Below are 20,647 nucleotides of genomic sequence, written 5' to 3'. Positions count from 1 at the left end.
TACTGGCAGAAGTTGGAAGGGGACGGATTATGCATATAGGTACAGCAAAATTATATTGACATTGTACTACAAAAGTAGAGCATTCGCGGTTACTGCTGGAAGCGGGATCACTTTCTTGGGTTTGATTCACTTAGTTTGTATAGCCCTTGCCATCGGCGGGTATGTGCCTAAGTAAAAAACAGTCCGGATCTTCTCCTGCCCCCCTCCCCGTTGTTTAGGCTTCTTGACTATGAATTAAAAATCGGCAATATCTCACAGAATTCAGTGCCATTCGTAGAAACGCTTGGTGGGGTCCAAAACATGCATTACAATAACCACACTCAACAATTTTGGACAAAAGTATTTTTGAGTGGGAAGCCATAGATGAACGCGCTTTTTTCATATGATGTAAGATTTCATTATAACAATCAATATATCCGCAGACCACCTGATGGCAGTCATGCATTTTCTTTTTCTATTAACATTTGTGATGACCCCCATAATGCGCAGGTCCACACGGGACGGAGAGGCAAAGAGACACCGTATGGCTCAGTTTAAACAAACAGGTATATTCAATAATTACACATGATTAAGGTTATACATCAGAGGCTGGGGCGTCCGAGCTTACGTGCCGACGACTTCATGGGGGCGATGGAGTGGCTCCGGAGTTGGGCTCGAGCGGTTGCTGGCAGAAGCTGCACGCCGACGGGCTTCGGCGCTGAAGGCCCTCTTGGCGAACGATGTCGTCCTGAGCGTGCTTGCAGTAGAATTTCAATAGTCGTCCGTTTCTTCGAGGATGGTTCACAAACCCTTCCTCTAGTGTCGTTCGGCTTGGAAGATGAACAGGAGGCGAGCTTGTAGATGATGACAGCAGAGCATAATTTTACAACCGAACAAACTTTGCACTACTTTACTCATCGACCGGGCAGGTTAGTGCCTAAGTAGCATCACATTACATGCTAAGCATGGAGCCCCAGCTCAGACTCAACTGCATCCGTTTACATGCGCTTTTAAGCACTTGATTAACAAAGGACTAAGGGCGGTCATTTCCAGTGGCCCGCCCAAAGCATCAATTCTCCAATCCAAAATAACATGCGAGATGGGGACCACCCCTTGGGTTGGGCTTAGCCTCGACCCCAGAGTCTGTTAACAATACAAACTAAATAAACAACAAAAACGCCACCACTCTCTCTCAAGTGAGAGTATACACAGGCTCTCTCTACGGAGCTAATTCACTAGCGCCTGTCTTTCCACATTCTTGGCGAGTACTGCCTGTCTGTCTGACAGGTGTCCGTCACGGCCCTTCTGGGAAGCTGTGGGTGCCTTCCCGGCGATAGCCCACGACAAAGGGGGGGGAGGGAAAGAATGTTGTCTTCGCGGTAGCGCATAGCGTCGGCTGTGGTACGGCGCGGTCTGGCCCGCTGACAGCTCCCTTGCCCTGGAATGTGCCCGGAAATTGGGGAGGATAAAGCCTGTTTCCCCGGGGCGGCGGCGGGTCCGGTTTTTCTGGTCGTCACTCAAAGAGCATGGCTGGGTAATTGATGATGCCGCTGTCACGGGTCTCCGTCTACGCCGCGCCGTCGAACGTGGATCCTCGTAGCACACACGGAATGTCACACATTCTTGCTATCGTCAAACGCGTTCCCCATTTGTTTTCCATGGCAGTATTAACTGTTCGATGCGAGCGATGGAAACACTTTAAAAGAAAGATTTTGCTACATACCAGAAGAACGGACGATTACCTTCAATATTTTCATAACAACATCTTACCACTTTCCAATTTTCAAAAATTTTGTCCGAGAATTTTGGACATGGGTCTTTCCACACCAAACGTCATGACGTTGCGCTCTACCTTCTACAATTTGTTAAAAAAATCACAGAAACTTACCCTAATGTGCGTAATTAAAGCCTGAAATACTTTTGCAGAAAAATTTTTTTTCGTGAGGTGAGGGCAGTTTGAATATTTAGAAAAGCCGAGAAACCAGCAACTGCTCTATAATTAATAAAAATTCAGATTTTTAGAAAAAAGTGCACAAATTTTTTCATTGACATTTACACAGATTTTGGCTTTCATTATAATTTGGAGTATGCACCTTTCAACGGTATCAGTAGTTTTAATAAAATCGAGGAAAAGTGTAAAATGTATCGTTTTTGTCGTGTTTTGTTTTAAATATCAGCTGGCGCTCGGAAATACGAGCATAGCCGTTTTATTTCTCAGTATGTGTAGTATGTATAATAAATGTAACAGGTGATGAAACCGCGTACATCTAGGTAAAAAAATACTTAAGTTGCAAAAAGTGCGTTGTGAGCCAGACACAGTCGCTGATTTCACCCTGAGGTAAAATTACAGTAAAAATAAAAATTTAATTGTGGAAATGAAAACAATAGCGGGTTACGTAGAACAGTTTAATTCCTTTCGTTTCTGAATTTTTTTTATTCGGGTAATTTTTTTGTTTAAAGTGAGAAAACAATTTTCCAAGTTGAGCTCTCGTGCCGCAAGTGCGTTGTCTCTTTACGCCTCTTCACCGCAGAGCACGACACTACTGACAATCTGGTCAGACAAAATGAAGAGTTCTTGTTCTTAGGTGAGGTTTGCACTGCAGGCGAGCACGTGAACGTTCAGTAGTCGAAGAGGTATTCGTCGGAAAAGATTTTCTTAATGCTCCCTGGGCGGCACATGCCCAAGTCGCAGCCAGTCTTTCTTGTCAGCGCCATGATAGACGTAAGCACCAGCATAAGAGCTTTTGAAACGCCGATCTGGAAATGACCACAAAGATCCGGTGTTGAAACCATCCGCGACGCAGCAGCACCACGTCGTGGTACCTGACCCTTGTGGCCGTCAGAGGATCATGCCCGGTTGTTTCCGATGTGATGTCTTGGTTGTGTATGATTTATTCAGTGTAATTTGTGCGTTAATACTCCAGCGACAATTGTAGATGGGCCACTATGCTGGCGAAGCACCTTCATACGAGCGACGCACATACGGGCGAGCGGGCCGCGTCCACCGCCAGCGCGTCTCGCGTTACTCGGCGCAGCTGTGCACTTCGCTCCTTCACGTGCGCTCCGAGGCGCGCGCTCTCCGCAGTCTTCGGATATAAATAAAGGACTTGTGATACGCCTGTCATGCCGGCTGGTCATCCCTCCTCGTGGTCCATGCGAGAGAGTACGCTCAATACCCTTATTTTCAAGGGAAAAGTTTCACTGCTCCAGCTTTGCGAGCTGTCACCGGGGCCGCAAGTTTGACCTTGAATGTAGCTAGGGGTCAAACAAGGAAATGGCCCCTCTCTCACATATCTCGGTGGACACCGGAACCGCGCCTGTAAGGCGAAGGAAATGAAATGAAAATTGGTTTTAAGTAAAAGAAATTACGCCTGCCTCGCATATCTCGGTGGACACCCTAACTGCTCCGTAAGCAAAGAAAATCAAAGTTGGTTTAAAGAAAAGGAAATGACGCCTGCTTCCCATTGTGCCATTTCCTTTCCCCAAGAACTAATTTCTTTTTCAAATTGCCTTTATGAATTTATCTGCATGGTTTGGGCGTCATTTGGAACCGGATTTGGTTCCATATCCCCATATACAACATATACAGTTGTAAATATCACCGAAGCTATATTAAATGTATACTGTCCTGTGTGAGCACCTTTAATGTTTCGATGAAAGCAAAGTGTTTAACAAATAAAAAAAAATGTGGAAACCGGCAGTCGCTCAACCACAAACGCAGGCAGGGAGATGCAGCTTTTCGCTTTCGACCAGAGTTAACCACAGCTATACTACCAGCAATTTTTGCTTCTCTTGGCAGCCCCGAAGCAAAGCGCGTCTGTTCGAACGTCGAAAGCAATTACGATGTCGTTTATTGCATACCATCCGCCGAATGTCGAGCGATATCTTCTTTAGCTCCAGCCCTAAAATTGTACGAGAGCAAACGACGGCGAACTGAAGTTGTTTTCAGGCCGTAAGTATCGTGCCATGCCAGGTGGCGTGTTCTACAGTGAAGAAGGGTTGAAAGACTACGAAACTTGCGGCGCGAGAGCTCCAATTCAAAAATTCTTTTCTTGCTTTAAACGAAAATTACTTCGATAAAAATTTCAGAAATCAAATGCAATAAACGGTTTCTCGTAAGCCCCTTTTTCTTGTATTTTTACTTGGACCACCTCATGGGGAAAATAACGACTGTTTTTTCTCAGAATGCACTTTATGCAAATTTAGTATTTTTTGTACTTCGATGTACGCAGTTTACTCGCCTGTAACATTTATTATAGATACTAGACATGCAGGGAAACAAAGCGGATATTTCCGAATATCCGAGGGCGACCTATTATTTAAAACAAAAAACGACAAAAATGGTACATTTTCATACTTTTCTTCGATTTTTTTAAAATATTTTTACCGTATAACGATGCATGCTGTGAATTGAAATGAAAGCCAGAATTTGTTTAAAAGTCAATAAACAAAATTGCGAAGTGTTTTATAAAAATTTGAATTTTTTATTAGTTGTTGAGCAGCGCCTGGTTTCTCGCCTTTTTGAAAAATTCAAATTGCCCTCACCTCAAGAAAATAATTTTTTCGGCAAAAGCATTCAGACTTTCATTCGGCACATTAGGGTAAGTTTCCATGAATTTCTTTGAACAAATTGGATGGTCGAGCGCAATGTCTGGGACGTTTGGCGTGGAATGACCCACATGCAAGAAATAACTGCTTCGGTGAGGGCTTTTTTTAACGACATTGGCTCAGCATTTTAGAGTGACGCTTAGGACAGCTCCATTCAATTACTGTTCTTAGCAAAAATTCATTCTCTGCACCTTCTGCGTGTGGGTAGGTTTCTGGGTATAGAGGTTCGGTTTTCCCAGCAGCAAGAAAACCCGTGTATGGCTGTGAAAAATTGATTTAAAGAATTTTCCCGCCACTCGATTAAACTTGTGACGTCCACACCGATATGGACTAGTGGGATCCTCTGGGATCCGCACAGAAAATCTGTTGTCGACGCAGGCAGCTTACTTGCGAAACCGGCCGGTGGTGGCGACGCCTCTATTTCTTTTCTCCGTATTTTCTACAGCTTACAGAAGCTCAGTTGTCGGTTAGGGTGATCTCTTTGTTTTAGAACGCTGTACCCATGTGATACCGACAACTTCATTTTCTTCTCACGGTCCCTTTATGCGCGCTGTAGACTTCTGCAGAGCGGCAGTGTTCGTGTTCCTCGCATTTTGAACTGTGGCGGTACCGAAAAGAAAGAAATGAACGTTTGATTGCATTTTCTTGCAAAAAAAAAAACAGGGGCTTCTCAGCAACCCGCCGCGGTGGCTCAGTGGTTAGGGCGCTCGGCTACTGATCCGGAGTACCCGGGTTCAAACCCGACCGCGGCGGCTACGTTTTTATGGAGGCGAAACGCAAAAGGCGCCCGTGTGCTGTGCGATGTCAGTGCACATTAAAGATCCCCAGGTGGTCGAAATTATTCCGGAGCCCCCCACTACGGCACCTCTTTCTTCCTTTTTTCTCCCATTCCCTCCTTTATCCTTCCCCTTCAGGCGCGGTTCACGTTTCCGCCAATATGTGAGACAGATACTGCGCCATTTCCTTTCCCCAAAAAAACAATTTTATATTTCAATTTCTCTGCTCAGGTGAGCAGCCTTCGCCGGGAGTAGCAAAGTAATGCTGGAAGCATTGGAGATTCAGTGCGTGAGTCGATGGAATTTCTTAACGTGCTGTTTAATCGTTTTCAACTTTGTGCTGATTTGTTTAACAGATTACTACTTCCTAAGAAAAATGTAGGAATGCGAGAGAATGTCTGGATGAAAGGAGCAAAAGGAGTGGTAAGAGGAAAAAGCCCTGTCTCTCTTGGAAGAATTTTGTTGCGCTTGAACTCTTTTAGTGATTTCAGCATTGGGAGCGCAGCAATTCGTTGGTGGCAATGACCTGAGAACGCCAATGATAGTCAAGGATCTTGATCGGCAGCACGACTTTCGTGGAGACGGGCCTCGCAAGACATCGTCGCACTCTGGTGGCGCAAGGCGCGGACACGAGAGTCTGCCTTGACAGGCACCTCAAGTGGTGAGCGCCGCTTGAGGTCTTTTGTGTCTCGACGGCAGTGTCACCCACTGATTTTGCGACATTTTGAGGCTGCGGGTCACTGGGAAGAAAAATGAGGAGCGAGTGGATAGAAGAAAGGGCCTAAAGGAAAGAGCGCAATGAAGGAGTGGGCGGCTGGCTTGTTTAGCGCACGCTGACGAGGTCAGTGCGGCGGAAACGCTCCATCTCGGGCGGCTCTTCTCTGTGACGGTCTCAAATCGTGTTTGAGACTATTGCAAAACAGAAGTTGTAGATGAAGAAACGAAATAAACAACAAAGTATGAAGAGGAAATATGGTCACAAAAAAAAACTACGCTCTCCATCGTCATAGTCGTTTCCTGCCCTTTTAATTCCACTCTTCTTCGCCATTCTTTCCTTTTGCATATCGCAGTACTGAAATTGGTTCCTTCAGTTTCGTTTCTCAAGCCTCCTTAGCCTTCGTTCATAAAGTGACTGCATTACTTTATCTTGTTCGTTTTTATCCTAATGAAATCAAGCAAGAGCAGCCATTTATCTTATTTCGCCATGCTCAGTGTCCTTTTTTTCCCTCTAAAACCAGTGTACAAAGGCTGAATCGTTAAGAGAACACTTTACGTAAATGCAACAGTAGTAACGAAACCGAAATGAGACGGACGTCACAGCTGGTACGCATCTGGAATGATCCTCTAACACAAGCATTGCAGCATAAAGGAGCACACCAGTTTTTTTCACAGCTACAAATAGGCGCACATTAACAATTTTTAATTATTTCAGGGTTGTGCAAGGCTGCATAGCGTCATATCATTCCAGCTGTATTGCTTTGAGGTTCCTTTAGAGGAGATAGGAGGGTGAAAAAAAATTGGTGAAATAAATTGAAATGTATACGTATGTAGAGAATTTAAATAGAACAGCAGTCAGTTATAAATCGTGGCAGGAAGTGATAGCAACTTCTAGTCATCCTTACAAACACATGCCATATTCGCCATCTGCTACCATTAAGATTACGAAACGTCCCTTCTTCAGCGGACAAAGATTATTGCAGATTATTGCACTTCATTGGGGTGTAAAATTACGGTGACTGCGTGTTTGTTGCAAACAAGTCTCATAGTGTAAAACGCTCTATTGTGAGAGGAAGAAAAACGGATTCATTATTACACGGCGCAACAAAGAGCCACGCGGGTTAGTTTTTTCTCCCTTACAATTAATCAGTGTCGTTTTGAATAATACACCACTCTAAATAAATGATGGATAGCGCTCCTTCCTATCTCGGAGCAAGCGCATACATTCTTGGTATGGCGTTGCGCACACGACGAGACGAACACAGGAAAGAGTACGACGACAGAAAGAGCGCAAACGCAACTTGATTTCCGCTAGCCAACCCGGGACTAAAGCGTAACAAAGCGATCGCAAAAGGTCTTGAAACCTGCATACTTGACGCCAAAGCGCATGCACGTGGCGGTAGGGCCGTAAGGTCAGGAAGGCAGACACAATGGAATGACCCTTACTGCTTACATTGCAATCGCTCTTTCAAGAAAGAAACCAACCTCGCAAACGCATGTGCTCTTCTAGCTGATTAATATGGTCTCTTTGGTTCCCAATCAAAAATGTACATAAAGCTGTTCGTCCGTAATAATTAACTACGAAGAAAACAAAAGGAAACGCTCTGAAAAAAAAAACACGGTTACGGTCTGCTTCTGTGCATACTTGCGGGCAGTTAAGTGGAAATCGGGCATTCTTGGACGCTCAAAGAACATTATACTGGCCGCCATTATGTTTAAAATAATGCTGTGCAGCTTGCTGCACGCTTCAAGCGTCTAAAAGTCCATTAAATGCGTAATGGCGCCACATGTTGCGATAAAGTTTCTCCTACGACTGTTCACATCCCAAGAACTCCGTACTCAATCGGCTCAGACCGCTGCTAAACGCGGATTTCAATATAGCGTAGGCTTCAGAGAAAGAATTATTTTTCGCAGCCATGCTTGCATTGCGGCAAATTCTAAGGTGTGTCGACGAAAACCTTGCCACTGTAAAGCCTGAAATAAAAAAAAAATAGAGAAAGGCCATCAGTTCGCATTTGCGCTTTGGTACTGCATTTTGCTGCTGTGAGCAGAACATCTTACAGAGGCTGTTGGCATTTTGTTGTTATCCATATTAACGGGACGAAATACAATGTCCCAAGTAAGCTTTGCGCATTTTCACGCCTTCCATTGTCCAGACAGCGAGTTGGAAATAAAATAGAAAAGTTTCGTCCCCAGAAAACCTGTCAATAAATTGAGTCGTCCATATTAACGGAGGTCGTACAAGCCGGGAACGGCTGCATTACCGTCGAAGTAGGAAATTCGACAAGTAATGCAACGCATTTTCATTCTAAAATAAATGTAGTTTAACACTTGAAATTTTTTTGTTTAGACATCCTTGAGCCTTAGCGCGTCAACAAATGAATTTGTAATCATTTCTGATACATAGCACCGCTGTAACCAGCTTTCAAAATGGCTTTGAGCGTTCCTAACAGAGAGCTGTGATTGAATACATTTAGGCGGAAAGGGAAACGATCACAAACAGTGCTGGATTTGGGGGGGGGGGGGGGCTAAGGGGGCTGAATCCCAGAGCCTCACCTCGGAAAGTAGGAGAAGGGGGCCCGTTTATTCTAACCTGCTTAGTATATGGAACCATGGTCAACAGAACTTCAAATGACATATATGAAGAGAGAAAACCAGAACGAGCAGACGGGGCTTCCCGCCTAATGTAACAACATGCGTTTAGCCTGACAATTTGGGGAGAGCTTGTCGAGCTGCAAAAACAGGAATCCCCGGCCACCCCGGCGGGGCCATCTTTCTTACGAAGCGAGGTGCGTTTGCTTGGAAGAGTTTTCGTGGTTTCCTGTCAGTCCGTCTGTCCAGTGCTGCCTGGAGAGGAGGGGCAAGGGGGTAACACCTAAAGCATGTAATGTGCGATGAGGACCTAAATCGCCCTTGCCCCTCGCCACCACCACGCCACCCTCCACCTCTCAAATAGTTCCGCCGCTGTTCTCGTAGAAAGGATGTGCTGCAGTACACAACAGTGCATCCCATTCGACTTTTCTTTACCGTGATGGTAATTTGGGCGGGAGAGGATGAGTCCGATGGCAGATGATTATGAGTCTGATGGCAGAGTCTAGGCAGGAAAGGAAAGAAGACGTCACACGTGTTTTTGTCCGCGTGACTTGGGGCATGGAATGTTCACTGTTCGGGCTAGGGTTGTGGAAGAGTGAAGGGGGAAGTTGGAGAGCTGGACACAAAGGCCTGCCTCCAGGGCCCATTCCTGCCTAGTGGCTGCGCACCGTCGCGCGCGCTAGACGGAAAAGTAGGTAAGGCTGGCCGCCGAACTTTCCAGAAAGAAGCAGAAAAAGATGACTCAGAGGCGACGGAGGGCGCGTAAGTTCGCACGCGCTAGGAGTCGCCGTCTTACCTTCGTTCTCGCGCTCGGCGTCGACGGGGCGAAAGAAAAATCGAGAACCTCTCAGAACAGACGATTGGTCCCAGCCAATAGGAAGACAAGTCCGGAACGGGAGGAGTGAGTTTGTACGAAGACGGAGTGAATATGTACAAGGAAATCTATGCGTGTGTAACGCCTGCTGTGGCGCTAGTAACTGACAGACGCGGCGCGTGTTTATGAAAGGAAGTTAATCGCGGGCTGCGATTCAGCCCCAAGCCGCCGGTTAAGCTTGCATAAACCCGCCCGCTGAGGAGTTCCCGGGGGACGCACCACTCTCGGCCAGCCACGCACCATCCAGGCAGCGTGCGCCAGTCATCGGGACGGCCACCGTTGGACACCTGCGGTCGCGTCGGAATGACGGAGTGCCCGGTGCGGTGAACAATTAGTATCCATTCATGCGAAAATGCTCGGTCGGAAGCACCAAAGTGGTGCGTCTAAACGAAAGGCGAAGGTAGAAAGAGGAGAGCGTGAAAAGAAGCTACCAAAGATGACAAAGTACCTACTGAATGCAGCTTCCGTGGAGCGGTATGATCGCTCTACCCAGAGTCTGTATCAAACTCCCAAAAGTACCGACTGCGCTTCTGTGGAGGACTTGCCAACTCCATCACCACGGTTTCCTGGCAAGAAGCAAAGTTTGACTCATCTTGGTTTTCTGGATCCTTTGAAAACGGTGCTAACCTCGGTCGTCCATATTTCTGAGCAACCGACACTAACCGAGCCCTGTCTTGTTCCTGAGTCAGCAACGTCTATGCTACTCGGCCGGACCCCTGCCACAGAGCTCCAGGTGTCCGGTCCGCCACGCCCGATTTCTACTACGGCTGATCAACAGGTGCCAAACCTCCCCGATGAGCCTCCTTCTACTGATGAGCGCCGGGAAACAACACTGCGAGAACCGACTAACTTGTTTTCTGTTAGTTTGGCTTCAAATAAGCATGTTCCCGCCCAAAAAGTGTGCCTCGAGAGGACGTATGAGACGGCTTCTCGTTGCGGCAACATAGAAGTAGAGACACGCCCGCAGCAAGAGGTAGGTTGCGAGATTCTCCGAAGTGACCCTGCTAAGCGGCCGGACGTTATTACTGACAGCTTTCGGAGTGTATGCCTTGAGAAAGGGTCATTGCATTTTTAAAATCGGACAGAAAATTTTTTGTCTTCCGAAAGGCAATACAAAAGTCAGAAACGCTAAATGTCACCTCATCTTTTCGTGCGAAAGGCTGTAAATGGGGAGGCGTACGAGCGGCACTGCTTAATGTACCCGGAGTCCAATGGTTCCGTTTACTGTTTTATGTGCAAACTATTTTCGATTTCAAACAACCCCAGTGCTTTCACCAAGTACTGCTTTTCTGATTGGAAAAGAGCAGAAGAAAAGGTTCGCGCATAAAAATAGCGTCGAGCACCTGAACTGCGTGGCCGCATGGCTCGCCCGCTCTAACTCGAGCAGCACAATTGACAAGGAGCTGGTTAAGCATCTTGTCACTGAGATCGCTTACAGGACAGATGCGTTGTAGCACGTAGTCGTTGTAGTTAAGCTTCTAGCTGAGCGCAACATAGCGTTTAGAGGCAGTGAGGAGATTTTTGGTTCACCGAGAAATGACAATTATATGGGAGTGCTTGAGGCCATTGCCAAGCTTGATCCCTTTGTAGAGGATCACATCAAACGCTACGGGAACAAAGGAAAAGCTCACCCATCGTATCTGTCAGAAACCATTTGTGTTGAATTTATCGAGCATCTGGCAAAGACTGTGTAGGAACGTCTCGTTGACGAAGTGAAACGCGCAAAACACTTGTCTTTATTTGTTGATTTGACTCCAGACCTACTCATGTTTATCAGCTGCCAGTTATTTTACGATACTATTTAAATGGTAATGTGTGCGAACTCTTTCTTAGATTTGTTCCAATCGAATTGCATACCGGCTTGCATCTTTTCGATACCGTGATGTTCCTCTTGACGACCAATGGCATCTCAGTTGAAGTTTGTAGGGGCCAAGCTTATGATAATGCGAGTAATATGTCAGGAAAATACAAAGGACTGCAAGCTCAAATCAAACACCTGAACGAATTGGCAGTCTACGTCCCGCGTGCTGGTCATTCACTGAACTTAGTGGGCGCGTGTAGAGTTGACAGTTGCCTTGAGGCAGTCAAATTTTTCACTGTAATTCAGAGACTGCATGTGTTCTTTGCTGCCTCTCCTAAGCGATGGAGGTATCTTTTGGACAGCATGGGCGGAACTGGCCAGCAGCTTGTTTTGAAAAGTCTGAGAACAGGTGGTCAAGACACGCTGAATCATGTAAGGCGATTCTGAAAAATTTCAATGCAGTCTTGTGTTGCCTTCAAGCTATATCAAAGAATGAGGAAGAAAACGGTGACACTAGGAACGAAGCGCAATCTCTCTTCAAGAAAATGACAAAACTAGAGACTGCATTCATGGCGATTTTCTGCAGTAAAATCTTGCAGCGCTTTGACGAAACGAGCGTAGCGCTGAAGAAACTAGGTCTATTCATTTCAACTGCTGTAGACCTTCTGAGCTCTCTAGAAGGCTTTGTTAATTCTTTGCTATCTCTCTTTGATACCTTCGAAGAGAGAGCACGCACGCTGAGTACCAATCAATGTTATCAGATGAGGGCAAACGCATCGTTTTGAGTGAGCACCCGGACGGAAAAAGCGATAGTGCGCTACAAGGTAGAGAAAACTTTATCGTAGAGACCTACAATGATGTACTTGACAGTTTATGTTCTGCCTTGCGAGTGCGAAAGGCTGTCTACACTGAACTCTGTGAAAGGTTCGGATTCTGAAATTTGCTGAAAGAAGTTGAGAGCGAGGCCTCTCTTGCACAGCAGGCTGAGAAGTTGGTGAAAACCTGCAAAAATGATTTGTAGCCAGCATTTTCCGCTGAAATCGTTCAGTTTGTGAACTTTCTGCACAACGTAATGCGCCAGGACATGAGTCCCCTGGGAATAATGAAGTTGTTGCACGAAAGAAAGCTTATTGGTGTGTTTCCGAACCTTTCTGTTGCTTTGCGAATGTACTCAAGCATACCCGTGGGAAACTGTGAGACCGAACGATTGTTTTTCAAGTTGTCGCTGATAAAAAATCGCCTTTGTTTGAGCCTCCTTGACGACAAGGTGAACTCGCTTGCTATCATGCCAATTGAAAGTGACCTCCTCTGCGATCTATTCTTCGAACAGACTATATCTGATTTCGCTGAAGCGAAGGCGCGAAAGATGCCATTTTAAAAGTGGACTGTTTGCGCTATACATGAATAGTCCCAATAAGTTCGTTGTGTCGCCTCCGAGCCTCCACGTTGCCAATGAAACTACGAGCAGTGTAATTCAAGATATGAAATAAAGAACTGTATTTTTGTTGTTTTTGATAGTGCCACATTTATTTGGTGTCGTCCTTGCTTGTCTTACCTTTAACCAAAATATTTTAAAATAGTGTTTTTTTAATTACAGTTTGTAAGTTTCTTTTGTATTTTAGTGCATTCTTACGGTGTTTGTATTGCCTTAAGTATTGTACATATCAATGGCATATTTATAGAGTAACATGTATGACGACTACTGCAGTCTGATGCTTGAATTTTAATAAAGAATGTTTTGTATGCAACCATGCGTCTCCTCACGGGATTAAACTTAGTGATGCTAACAAAGACTATCTCCAGAAGGATCGACACCTGAGCTGTTTTGTCTTTTCTACGTTCTTGTTCATCTTGAGTGCACTAAACGTTTCCTTAAAGCCTAGCCTTTGCTGGAAACAGAACGCAGATTAATCACAAAGTGAACATATGTGTTGGTGTTTACAACAGCAAGCGCTTCACAAGTTTTGTTGTTTTCCTTATAATAATAACAATAATAATAATCCCGTTGATCGCACTTCGTTCTTTTTAACTCGATGGAATTAAAATGAAACATTGCATATTTCCAGTAGCGTAGCAGGCGACAGGGGGATGGAGGTCAGTATAGGGAAAGGGGGCCTGCATGCGCATTAGCCCAGGGTCCCCATTTTTGTTGATCCGGCCCTGATCACAAATGTTCAAAGGCGATTAGAGAATGTCTACGAAGACCTGGTAGTGGATAAAAGCACGGCAGGCCGTTGGGCAGAGCGTCTGTCGTCCTTAAAGCAACATCAAGGAAACGCCATTGCGCAGGCGGGCCGCACACATCTGTGACGCCTGCAACTTTGCATCGCGCGGACACGCTTATTCGAAGCAATTGACGAATCACAATGAAACAACTCGCTGGGCAACTTGACATCTCTGTTGGTAGTGCCGACATAATTGTCCAACGGTTAGGATCTACCCGCTGGGTTCCTGGAAACATAACTGAGGATCACAAAAAACAAAGGAGGCCGAATTCCTGGCTTGTTATGAGGCTGGTACTGACGAGTTCTCGTCAAAAGCTTCCACTGGCATTGAAGCATGGGTTCATCACGTGGAGCCTGAAACGAAGCGGCAGCCTATGAAGTGGCACCGCACATCATTTCCTCGGAACAAGAAATTCATAACTGCACCCTCCGGTCATGGCTATAGTCTTCCGGGAAACTGGAGGGGTTATTCTGATAGGCCTACTCCTTCATGGTGAAACAATCGGCTTCGAAGCCAGCTGTACGACTCTACCAAAACTGAAGAAACGATTTACGAGCTTTCGTTGCCGAAAAAATTTGAATGAACTTTTCCTTCTCCATTGCAGCACGAGACCACATACAAGTCTGCGCACCCGAGAGCTGATCACAAACATTCGGAGGACTCTTCTTCCTCGTGCACCCTGCAGCCCGGATCTTGGTCTTTCTGACTTGCATCTCTTTGGCCCACTCAAGGATGGACTCTCTGTTAAGCCCTACATCAACGATGAGGAAGATGTAGATGAAGTAAGACGCTGTCTGAGATACATACCTGTAGAGTGGTACCATAAAGGTATACGAAACAATATGGCATATTTAAACCCAGAATAAAACAATCCTGCTTTGATTAAAAAAAGAGATGTGTTGCATCACTCACTGAATGACGATGTAATAAGCAGTTTCATGATTTGCAAAAATTAAGTTGCGCACCAAACACGTTACGGAAGGGAGTTGCACTCCCTTTGAGCGAAATTATATTCATCCTGAATTTATTTCGGTTATGTGACTCCCATTTCTCAAGCTTACAATTTGAGGTATACACACCTTGCGCACAAAGTACTGGTGCCTGTGGAAGTGGAGATGTGTGCATGTTCAGGTGTATGCCTTCGAATATGCGGTGCATGCGCCAAAGAACGCTGCCGCCGAGATCGCTACCTGCGTGAAGGATTGTGTTGGTTGCCAATTTTTTTTCTTCAAATGTTAGGGAGTTGCTGCTGAAATTCCTGCCCCTCCCCACACACACGAACACGCAAACTCAAGGGAACAAAAACCTCCACAGAGATTTCATTTCGCTGGAGGGAAGGTTTTAAGTTGGTTAAAGGCTCAAAAGTGCAATGCCGGACACATTGTATGGCAAATGTTTTACTATAAAACACACATAACGTAACCAAAGGGAATTATGAAATATCAAGTTTGAGCAGTCGAAAACTCTATATGCTCATGCCTACCTCAATCCTGCACACATTTAATCCGCTGTTTCCACCAGCTACGGCATTCTTCCGAATTCCGCTGCACGGAACTGGCAAGGGAGGTTATCTGTCCCATGATTCCAAAGTGCAAGGCGTGAGTACATAATATTCAGTACTTAAGGTGGCGCAGACTCTTTCAACAAATTTGGTATTCATGCGCATGTCACTTGGCGCGACGTCTATTTTTAGTGCGCACAAAGGGAGCATTCGGGACATCATCTGGATGCAACGATTTCGCGAAACCAATTACGCACAACCGGCCGGTGCTCCACTGACTTTCTTTACTTGCTTCCATTTCCATGCCATCGCTATTTAACTTTCCGCTGTATTAATCGTACAAACAGTGAGGAAAGGTAACATCTTTTCGCTGGGCACAGTTTCGCGCGTCTCTTCGAGTCCACATATGTGTAGGTACAGGTTTAAGACGCTGCTATAAACTGCCGGTTCAAGAGTAGGCACCTGAAAAAAGTTTCGAAAAATATTCTGATCCCAAGTTTTACCCTCCCTTATCTTTGTTTTGAGGATGCATATTTTATGTGCTCGATGAACAGTTGTCTAATGTCGGTTTATTCCTGAATGCGGTAATAGGCATCTCCACTTCACGTTTATTTGAGGTCGGTCTATTGTTTCGTATGTTTTCTTCTTTTTCTTATATTTGCAGGAACATGTAAGAAAAGGTTGATGCCTGCCAGTGACGCTGGTCGGCTAATTCTTTTTCGCATACGGGAAGAAATAACATCAGAACCGATGACGTAATGCGCAACACACCGCAGCACAACACACTTTACACACTACACGGAGAACACAATGCTCGCGTGACAAACACCAATAGTAAACAGAACATAAAAATAAAAGATAAAGTATAGTCGCAGTAAGTGGTCAGTAATCTGTAATAGATGAGGAATAAGCAATTAGCAATGGCAAAACGAAGTAACAATAAGGCTAAAAACACAAACACAAGAAGGTATATTGCAAGAAATTTCCTGTCAGTCAACTACAGCAGTCATGAAGTGAAATAAGACCACACGAAAGCAAACACTTTATAGCACGAGCGGAGTGCTGACGAGTGAGTGGACTGCCTGACTAGTTTTTTCCATATGTGTCGAAGTGCGACCAAGCTTTCTCCCGCTTGCCCGTGCGAGTTTGCTGGATATGTGGACTGCATTTTGAATCGGCTGCACATGCGTATCCGCGCTGTAGACCTTTCTTGTGATAATAGTGTTTTGTTGCGATCCGCCGCCTTCAGTAGGCTGATTTCGACGGCGTAGATGGTGACGTTGTATCGCACCCTCCCCCTCTCTATAGAGAGGAAGAGAAGTTAGCTTGCGGAACCGCCTTGGAGAAGGCATGCTCACGAAAGCTAAACTTCCCGGATGCGACGATTTTAATTTTTAACTCCACTGTCAATGAGCAGTCTGTACACGATGCCTCGAAGCAAAGAATTACGACAAACGTTTCGATTGCCGCACCGTTAGGGGTGCCCTAAAAACTCTACATCTACAAATGGCGGCATGCATTGCGCTTTCATATAATTTATGGCTGCTTGTTTCTGGCACAGTTTTTTTTTAAATAACTGCATTTTCCGGACAGGAAGTCTGAGTACGAACCAGTTCGACATATCAGCCGTGGTTAAGCGCAGAAGCCATATTTCTGTCTCCATGCACAACCACACATCCTATGCTGTGTAGAATTAAATGCTTATGCAGGGTCCTGCAGTCGGCCATAAAGTTTTTGATTGCGTAATGAAGCGGATGTAGCACCAAGTTTGCGATGCATAAAGGAGATCGTAAATAATGCGAGTGTTCTACAGATTCAAAATAGCTGTACGCAACTAGACAGCGAGAGAAAGTCTGTAGAAGGTGCTACGATTTCTTTTTTATTTTGGCAGTTGATTCCGCGGTTGACTTTTGGATTCTTCCCTTGCTAGAAAAGTGCTAGCATGTGTATGTGTTGCATGTGTATGTATTGTGGAGCGTTGCCAAACACGCAATATTCTAAACTCGTGCTTCTGCCGGAAAATTTTTCTCACTGTTCACGATTTGTTCTAAAAAAACAGTCCGTGCCTCCTGGTGCGGCCACTTAAATTACGCCGTTTGTGCCGGAAATGTTTGTTACTGTGCACGATTTCGAGGAACTGTAAAAAACAGTTCAGCACTACTTCTGACTTCATTAAAGGTCACACATATTCGAAACAGTTTTCGTTTTTATGGCTTGAAAAGTTCTATGAAATATTAGCAACTGACTAATTAAGTTAATGTGAAGCAAATGCTAGCACTCTGATCTCAGCCACCGCAAAAGGGGGCTTTTTCACATCCCCTGCATGTATACAATTTTGTTGAGTCCAATGGCTCAAACTACACGAGGCACAGTTTTAAAGTACCTTTTACGTCGCCGGATAGCAGATTATTTGCACCACCAGTTATTCGGAAAGAATTTTTTTTTTCTGGGAGACGCTTCTCCGTATATTTAGTAAAGTGTTTGTTGAAAAAAAACGTTTGGCTTAAAAAGTCAAAAATGGCTGCATGTGAATCACTTTTCAGCACTCTTCTTGGCGGTGAACAAAAACTTCGTTGCTGTGAAAAAAGGTAAAACGAGAATTAAGACCAAAGCGCTTGAACTTTGTAAGTGCCTAGATCTGCAAAGACTAGCTAAAGATATAACTACGAGCGCGAGGGGGGCAGTAAATGTTTTCTTTACCGTTAAAAAGCACAAACCCGAAGCTCCATTCTGTACCATTGTGAGTGAAGCTGGTACCTAGCGGCATTGCGTGAGTAAGTTCCTTCAGAAAAGTGTGAATAGCCTCTTAATAACTGATCCTTTTCTTACAAAACGTTCAGGTGAAGTAGCCCATTTTTTCTAAGAGAAGATTGACATAGATTATGTTTTTTTGTTGATGTAGAAGACCTTTTTGTTCAGTGCCCTATCCGGACCTGTTTGCCTCTGTTAATGATTGCATTTACGAGAGTGGCCCGGAGGCTTTGCAAAGCGCCGCCGCTATCACTGTTTATAACTTTTTAGTCATTTTGGAATTTTATCTCCGGAGTACTTTTATTTTATTTGACGAGCAACCTTACTTGCAGAAGAAAGGGATCTTCATAGGCTCTTGCATAGCCCCTATACTTTGCAATATCTTTTTATCATCCATCGATCGCTCTCTACATGATCGTTTTAACCATTATATTAATGACAGAGTTTTTAAAATGTTTCGTTACATGGACGACTTTTTAGGGATTTTAAACAAGCAGTGCCCCGTTTAGAATGAGGCTACAGTGAGCAGTCTTTTAGATGATTTGAGAAACCTGGGGAAAGGGTTAAGATTCTCTAATGAGCTACCGGATAATCGTATGCTGCAATTTTTAGATCTGCAGTTAAAGTTTTCAGATGGCAACATTTGCTGTGCTTACTCCCCTCGCGCGCAAAAAGGGCTCCTGCCGTAAAATTCGGCCCACTCCAAGATAGTGAAAAGAGGCATCGCGAACCTCTGCCTGGAGTCATCGCTCCGGAAATCGTGTGTGCATGAGATGCAAGCCAGTTTTTACAACCAATTGGGCAGGTTCGTTGCAGCTGGCTTCCCTGAGACGGTCTTGGTCCCTGCGGCAGAAACGCTGTGGAAGAAGTTGGAGGCTGTGGTAAGCAGGGAACTGTCGAAGCGTCGAAGTGGAAAGAGTAGCCTATAGTGGTCCCCTACATTCATAAAGTCCCGCACAGCCTGAAAAAAGTGGCTAACGGGTATAATGTACCGGTGGTGTTCTCCGCTCCCCAAAAGTTTGCCCAGCTAAGCCGTCGCATAACTTGCGAAAGCCAAATGCTTGGCTGTCAGAAGAGGCATGCCCAGTGTTTCATAAAGTGAGCCATAAACGTCGTATATAAAATTCCTCTGACCTGCGGGAAATCCTACATTAGACAGACGGGGCTTTGTGTGAACGACCGGCTTAAGGAGCATGCAAAATATGTAGAAAATAACCAAGGTGAAGGACTTGTGGATCACTGCAGGGCTTGTACCGATTGTTTGCCACGGTTCCGCGATGCGAGGATCCTGGGTAGAGGCGGACACCAAACATCGCGTGAAGCATTGGAAGCCTACTACATCACGAAAGCGGGTCCGAACTGTGTTAGTGACACACCGGTTTTCCTTTACGAGGCTGAGCTGAAGTTTCTATCGCGCCTACTCTGATATGACTTTTTACTTCCATGTTGCCTTGTGCGCGTACGCAGGCGCGTGGGTTTTGGAGGGCTATATATGTCGAGTGCTTTCATCCTTATTAAACAGTTGAAGTGAGCGCCCGTGGGGTCGCCGTCTTTCTTGTGTGTGTTGTTTTGGAGCAAAAATCTTTAGTATGTATAATCACCAACTAGCCCAGCAGTTAACTCTTCTAAAGTATACCTCTTCTTGTAGTTGCAGAACCCATCACAATATAGGATCACTGTGAAAAATCCATTTCTACATACATTAGAAAAATGAAATCCAGAATATGAGACCGCATATAATCATCGATTACAGTACAAGCGTAGCGTGCGCAGCGGATAGGCGGAGCTTGTGTGGGACGTTTTCGTCCAAGGAATGTGCTAGAATTTGTTTTCTTTTTTCACATTTTTCGTAATGTTCGGGCATCAGTAGACTTTCTTGGAACCGGACCAGCAATCTTTCTCGCCCCAAGAGAGTCGTCCCTTGCGTCGGCGTAAGCAGCGGGGGCCTCTCTTGTCTCGGGGACGGCAACAAATGTGTTGTCAGTGGCTCTGGAGGCGACGACACAGCACGTGGCTTCGCTCCCGGGAGAGGGGAGAACCTCGTCACCTGCCACGATGAAGAATGAGTGCGAAAGTGGCAGGCCCACGCACCGGAGCTGCCCTGCGCCCCGGGTCGGGCATGGGGCTACTCGGCCTCCGTAGGTCCCTCCGCCTGCATTGCACTCCAGAGCGTGTCGCGTTGCCACGGCCTTGGCTAACAAGGTGGACTGCCGGATCTTTCTTTGCTGACACGGTGCGGAGGGGAAGGAGCCCCGAAATGCTTTGGAACCAAGTCTTGCATCCACTCGGTCTTCAGGCTTGTGCTATAGTAGAGTACCGAAGCAGTGCATTGGAAGTGATGTTTGCAGCAGTTGCTGCTGCCCAAGAACCAAACTGGAAGTTCGACAGATCCCAGCCTGCTGTCAGGTTCAATGGATTTGATTTGATTTGTGAGGGCATAACGTCCCAAAGCGACTCATCGTGTGAGGGACGCCGTAGTGAAGGGCTCCGGAAATTTCGACCACCTGGGGTTCATTAACGTGCACTGACATCGCACAGCACACGGGCCTCTAGAATTTAGCCTCCATCGAGATTCGACCGCCGCGACCGGCATCGAACCCGCGTCTTTTTGTTTAGCAGCCGAGCGCCATAACCACGGAGCCACCGCGGCGGCTTTCAGGTTCAATGGGTAACCTGCTATCTAACAAAGTTGTCTACTGAAGGAAAAACGGTTCTTCCAAGCTTGACTCCATGAATCTCGAAAGTAAGCGCAGAGAAAAAAGTACTGCCTTAGGTAAGCTCTGGAATGCTGCTTCGCACTTTACTTCACTTGGAAAACGGGA

This window comes from Amblyomma americanum, chromosome 1 (genome assembly GCF_052857255.1).
Source record: "Amblyomma americanum isolate KBUSLIRL-KWMA chromosome 1, ASM5285725v1, whole genome shotgun sequence".
NCBI lineage: Eukaryota > Metazoa > Arthropoda > Arachnida > Ixodida > Ixodidae > Amblyomma > Amblyomma americanum.
This window is presented reverse-complemented; position numbering follows the sequence as displayed.